This window comes from Saccostrea echinata, unplaced genomic scaffold (genome assembly GCF_033153115.1).
Source record: "Saccostrea echinata isolate AGI-Se365-2 ecotype Australia unplaced genomic scaffold, CSIRO_AGI_Sech_v1 ptg000054l, whole genome shotgun sequence".
NCBI lineage: Eukaryota > Metazoa > Mollusca > Bivalvia > Ostreida > Ostreidae > Saccostrea > Saccostrea echinata.
The window spans coordinates 56,324,892-56,331,400 of NW_026889803.1; positions in this window are offsets into that span (position 1 = coordinate 56,324,892).

The window sequence follows — 6,509 nt, forward strand, 5'->3', positions numbered from 1 at the left end:
TGATATAAAAATCAAACTTAGATTAAGAGTAATTCGATAAAGATAAAATTAGAATACAGCTTTGTAAAAGTATAACTCTAACAGTAACATTGACACATGCCCCAGCGGTATGTAGTCTGATCGAGATGGTGTTTGTTTACCATTGATTGGAGCAGTTTTTTTGGGTAAGTCCCATATATGCTTTATTCCTTGAACTCACTCTTCTTTTTTAAGAATTAGAAAGGATTCTTCATGGAAATAATAGAATGAAATACATGTATATAGAAAAAAAAGGATAAACCAGCTTGTACGTCTTTTTTTCCTAAAATTTAATTTGATTTTAATAAGATTTTAAAAGTAAGCAGAAGCCGTGTAGCTGTTGGATTTTTGGAATAACTCAGTATATACCGGTATGTAGCAAAGTCAAATTTGATACAAGGATACATACAAGAAGATAAAAAAAACATTGAAGAGTTAAAGTTATAGTCTGTTTCTTCAAGATGTGTTACATTTTGGAGAGTTTCGCGGACTATGCTCAACGTGCTTATTCTGGCCCTAGTCTGCATCCCCGGGTGACCTCTCTCAGTGTGTACTTTGTAATAAATGATTTTACACAACAGGAAAACACCAGCATAGATAAATTTAATGACAGAGATAGGAAGAAGAATCAATGAACAGTTCTTAGACCTAATAACACGGGAGGAATTAAAAACTCCCTCTCGTCGGTGAAACCATGCAAGGTGTGACGTCATTCCCTCTGAATGTGCCTTCCCGATGTCTTATTGGGTGATTAATTGGATAAATCTTCTTTCCAGTTTTCGCTATCTGAAACCAATAAATCACTCGCGTTAATTATAAGACAGCAATTTGTCAGAAGCATATGTTTAAAAACATATCCCCGTTGCTTGTCACATAGACCATGGCAATTATGTCAATACTCAAACCGTAAACTAGTTAAAATAGGGAATGTAATGCATATACTTGTATATACTTCAATTCAAATAACTTCCAATCAGCCTTTAATCCTGTTTTTAAAGAATTTTTTAAACTGTATAGAATTCAAACTATACAATTTATAAAGCACTCTTTGCATCTGATATGAATATGCAGTTTTTGAATCTGTCCTGTTCTTAATCCGAGAGCAAATCGTGAATGGCTTTTGAAAGACTACTTTTGTTATGGCGCTTCCTGTGGTATAATACAGCGGGTATTGTTCAGGGTTAATACTACTGGGCACTTTAAACCCTTTTGTTTTTATTTCTTTGTGTATTGGGAATTTGTGCACGAGGGGAAATGCACCTTCAAAATGGTAAGTAATGATTCTCAAAAGAATTCGAGATTTTTGAGAAGAATGTTTTCTTTAGCGTATTAGCCAAATATTTATGTCAATTTGAAAGATTAAATTAAGGTCATCATATTGTCGATGTTTTAGAAGAAAGTGAGATAGAACTATATATTTTCCTTGTTTGGAAGTATATAAAAATTGTAGGAAAAGCGAGAAAAATTTCTTATTATAACTCGGAAAATTTTGACACAGTATCTTTGGGATCTTTCGGTGATGTGGAAACTGATATGATGGAAGAAATATTTGATTATTGAAAGATTCTGTTTTGATCAAATAAGCGAATGTATTTTTTTTTTTACGATGCATTTTCTTTCAACAATTTTGCTTCTAATTCAAATGTTAAGATCGATGACGTTGATTAGTTGAAGTTGAAACGTGTCGTCAACTGATACAACTACATTGTACATACAAGTTATAGGTTGACTGATGCCTAAAGATATAAATCAGTTTTATTTTTAACCAGTTGCATATGTCTGTAAAACAACGGAATATTTTTGGCAGCGTGTACATGTAAATATAACATAATTCATTTGGATAACCTCAGTGTGTTTAAATGTTTAACAATGATTCGAAAATTATTTATAAAATGATAAAATTGTTTTAAATCTGTTTAAGTATCCAAGTCATTCTTCGTTTACAAAAATACTTCAATTTATATTATAGGCCATATAAAGTGTGCGGAATAACCCACATTATATTAAGAAATAATGAATAGATATGAAACTTGAAGCCACTGTGTAACACATCAAAGGAAATTTAAAACAATTCATTGAATGGCAAGTACAGCGTATTAATATAATAGAAAATGCACTTATATACCTGCCAGAAAAGTTCAAAATACAAAGTGCAAGCGAAGTATATATTTACCTCGATTAGATATCCTTATGATTAGAAATTATTTAAAAGACGAAAGAATTTTCTACAAGACATTGGAATATTGTATACATGTAGGAACAGCACATAATTAGAAAAGAACAAATTATCATGTGAAGAATGTGTTTGGGGTTTAACAAATGACTTTTTTTCGGGGGACTTGACGTGTTCCTTTTCTTGAAGTAGAAAAACTAAATAGACACACCAGATCTGAAGTCTTTTTGGGGATCTATCTTGATCTACATATATCATGCTTACTTATATCAGGATGCACTCAAGCCATCGTTAAAATAAAATAATCATAATAAAAACATGCACAAAATGAGGACAGCTATGTCGATGTAGGTATAGAAGGTATAGTTCAATTGGTCCATTCCATTCTGCACATGACGTTTTTGAATTCGAACGAAGAGCACCCCCTTCCCTCCCCCTTCAACTATTTTAGTTCTGAGTGTCGATTCTTAATTGTCATAATAGGATTTTTTTTCTTATCTAAGACTCTTTTTTCATAATTCTTAACTTTAACAAAACCTCTCATTATAAATGCCAGTAAATCGATGAAAAACCATATTTAGACTGACTTGTTTTCTTGTTTGATATAGGTTCTAACATTTTGACGACTTTTTTGTTGTTTGAAGAGTATTTCATTTAACCTGATAATTGCACTTTTTAAAAGTTGCCTTGGACATCAAAGAACTCAGTTTTGGCAATCTTTGTCGCAACCATCGCTTAAGTTTAAGTTATCCTGCGATTCTAACGGGATTTTCTAAATTTAATGTTGACATTACTCTAAAACTTGGAACCCATTTAGCAGAAATCATTTTGATGTTTTAAGTGTAAACAGATTTAAGGTATTAAGGAAATGGTTTAGTTCTAACCCAAGACACGGGTATGCCGGGTGTAAATAGATAAATCTACCTCTTAAAAAAAGAATGTGAGACCGTTTATGACTAGTAAAATGCATTATTTTCATTACGTACTTGAGGGAAAAATAAAATGAGGGCAAATTTATCGACGGACCATTAAAAAGCAGGTAATTGCGTTAAGCAGTGCAACAAAATCCGATCTAATTAAGGAAAGCCTGAAGTCAGTGGTTTTTTAGTGAATGGGAACATATTTAATCGGATCAAATCCCAAGAATGTTATTTAAAACTATTTCGTTTCTTGATAATTCTTTTTAGTAATTATGGAGCACGTTCATTCACCCAAGACAAGTGATAAATTTAGGAATCCCTATCCATTTTTATCCGACTACTCGAGACACAACATGGATACTGGAAATAACAGCCTCTGTGGATCCTTATTAGGGACTGCGTATTTTCTTTAACTGTTTTATTGGGCGTTTTATGGTGATTAATTCTTGAGCTCTATCTTTCAAGTGATCTGTTAAAATTCAGGAAAGATATAGTTACCAAGACAACGCAATCTTGGAGTACATGTCTTAGGTTGAAAATTTATGTCAAAGTATCTCCATAAAATGTCCTAACCTTAACCAAAGTATTAGTGTCTGCCATAGAGGATTTGTTGTCTCAAAAACGGAAGTATTGATTGGAGATAACAAATCAAAGATAGCCAATGGAAAGTTTCCCTACTTACCAGTAATTCCAACGAATGGATGGTGCATTGGTCAAAATGCACGATTAAAAGAAGTAGAGGGGTACAACTTAATGTTGTGATATGAGTCTCCTGAATTATGATATATGTGTAATTTCGTTTTGAGGCGCTTCTATCATGGATACTGTTTTCTCAGCAAATTAGGCCTTGGACTAATACGAGTATAACCATCAAAGAAGAATCAAGTAAATGGAATTGACTGCGGTCTTTATATAAATATAGTTTTGAGAGACTTGATTTAAATATTGTCCGTCTCGTGAAATGTTCATCAATGAAAATTTGAGTTGAGAAGTATAATATTATTTCTAAATCTTCAAAAATGACTAATACCCCTTGATCCGCGGAGATTAAATTTTAAAGAAGAATCAGACTGACAAACATGGAAGTACTTGAATTACGTTTTTAATTGTTGTTATGATAAAAGAACTAATGACTTTTTAAGGAGTTATGTGCATTAAACTTTTTTTTTGAAATGGACTTATTTCTATGATGATTTGAGACTGGCTCCAGCTTGTTGAACTTTTTTTGTAAATTCTTGATGACCCTTTCCCCACTCTTTGTTAAGAAATGATTTTGGCTGGATAATTATGGGGTCTATGTACATGTGCAGTGAGTTACTGGCAGACACTCTAACGACGACTGCCTACCGGAACTTCTGGACATTTGACGACCAGAAACTCGACAGAAAGGACAAATTATCGCGGTAGGTACATTTGTACATCTATCTTAAATCATCATCATTCCTTTTTAAATGTTCCTCGTTCAGTATGCACCACTGAGTATTGTAGGTTTGTTACTTTGAACGAGGCATATGAACACCAGGAAAAAGTCGATGGCTTATTAAGTTCTGGTGTCTTTAAAATATTGACAATCAGATAATATTTCCTAAATTGGTCGTAATCTTGATTCACCTGTTCTCATTTTAGAAGAATCTTGTATAAAGTTGTCCTCTACAAGAATTTAGAATTTTTCAAATTACAATTGTCATAAACAAATTTAAATTGAAAAAATCTAAATTTTGTAGAGTACAACGTTATTAAAAAAGGTGCATTGAAACCAACATCCCCAATTTTTTCTCATTATACTTCATGCATAAGTATTCTTCTATCTCTCTAAATGCGAATTCTTTTTTTTTTATCATCGACGTTTCGAACATCATCAAATGGGCATATCTTCTTGGAAACCCCAATCACTGCCCTGACCTCGAGACCTGCGAAAGATAATCGACAAGCTATTCTTCAGAGTTTCATTTTTAGCTCTACTGGTCAGAGAGCAGAAGAGCTTATGCGAAAGTAAGGTGTCCGTCGTCCGTCCGTCTGTCTGTCTGTCTGTCTGTCTGTCTGTCCGTCTGTCTGTAAACAATTTTTCAAAACGCTACTCCTCCTACAGTTTTGGTCCGATTTCAATATAACTTGGCACACAAGTAGACTACACTAAGATACATAATTTAGTGCATCGGTTTTTGATTTCGATGGACGGTGTTGCCATGGTTACTAAAAATAGAAATTTCTGTGAAATTCCTTTAAAACGCTACTCCTCCTACAGTTTTGGTCCGATTTCAATATAACTTGGCACACAAGTAGACTACACTAAGATACATAATTTAGTGCATCGGTTTTTGATTTCGATGGACGGTGTTGCCATGGTTACTAAAAATAGAAATTTCTGTGAAATTCCTTTAAAACGCTACTCCTCCTACATTTTTGGTCCGATTTCAATATAACTTGGCACACAAGTAGACTACACTAAGATACATAATTTAGTGCATCGGTTTTTGATTTCGATGGACGGTGTTGCCATGGTTACTAAAAATAGAATTTTCTGTGAAATTCCTTTAAAACGCTACTCCTACAGTTTTGGTCCGATTTCAATATAACTTGGCACACAAGTAGACTACACTAAGATACATAATTTAGTGCATTGGTTTTTGATTTCGATGGACGGTGTTGTCATGGTTACTAAAAATAGAAATTTCTGTGAAATTCCTTTAAAACGCTACTCCTCCTACAGTTTTGGTCCAATTTCAGTATAACTTGGCACACAAGTAGACTACACTAAGATACATAATTTAGTGCATCGGTTTTTGATTTCGATGGACGGTGTTGCCATGGTTACTAAAAATAGAAATTTCTGTGAAATTCCTTTAAAACACTACTCCTGCTACAGTTTTAGTCTGCTTCTAATATAATTAGGCATACAAGAAGACTATACTAAGATACATAATTTATTGCATTGGATTTTGAATTCGATGAACAGTGTTGCCATGGTTACTTAAAATAGAAATTTCTGTGAAATTCCTTTAAAACGTTACTCCTCCTACAATTTTGGTCTGATTTCAATCTAATTTGGCACACAGTTAGAATACACTACGATACATAATATGTATTTCTGTTTTTTTTTATTTGGGTGAGTGGTGTTGTCATGGTTACCGGTACTAAAAATAGAAATTTCCGTGAAATACTTTCAAAATGCTACTACTCCTAGTTTTCATTTGATTTCAATATAACTTGTCACAAAAGTAGACTACATTAAGATACATAATTCTATTTATTGTTGCATGTTGCAATGTTTCAAATCCAAGTGCTACTTTTCTTTTGTTATAAAAACAGACCAGTAGAGCTACAGTCTCATCAGAGACTTCTGGTTTTAAAAGGAATACTAAAGAAGGATTATTCAATTTCTCAAAGTAGAGATTGAT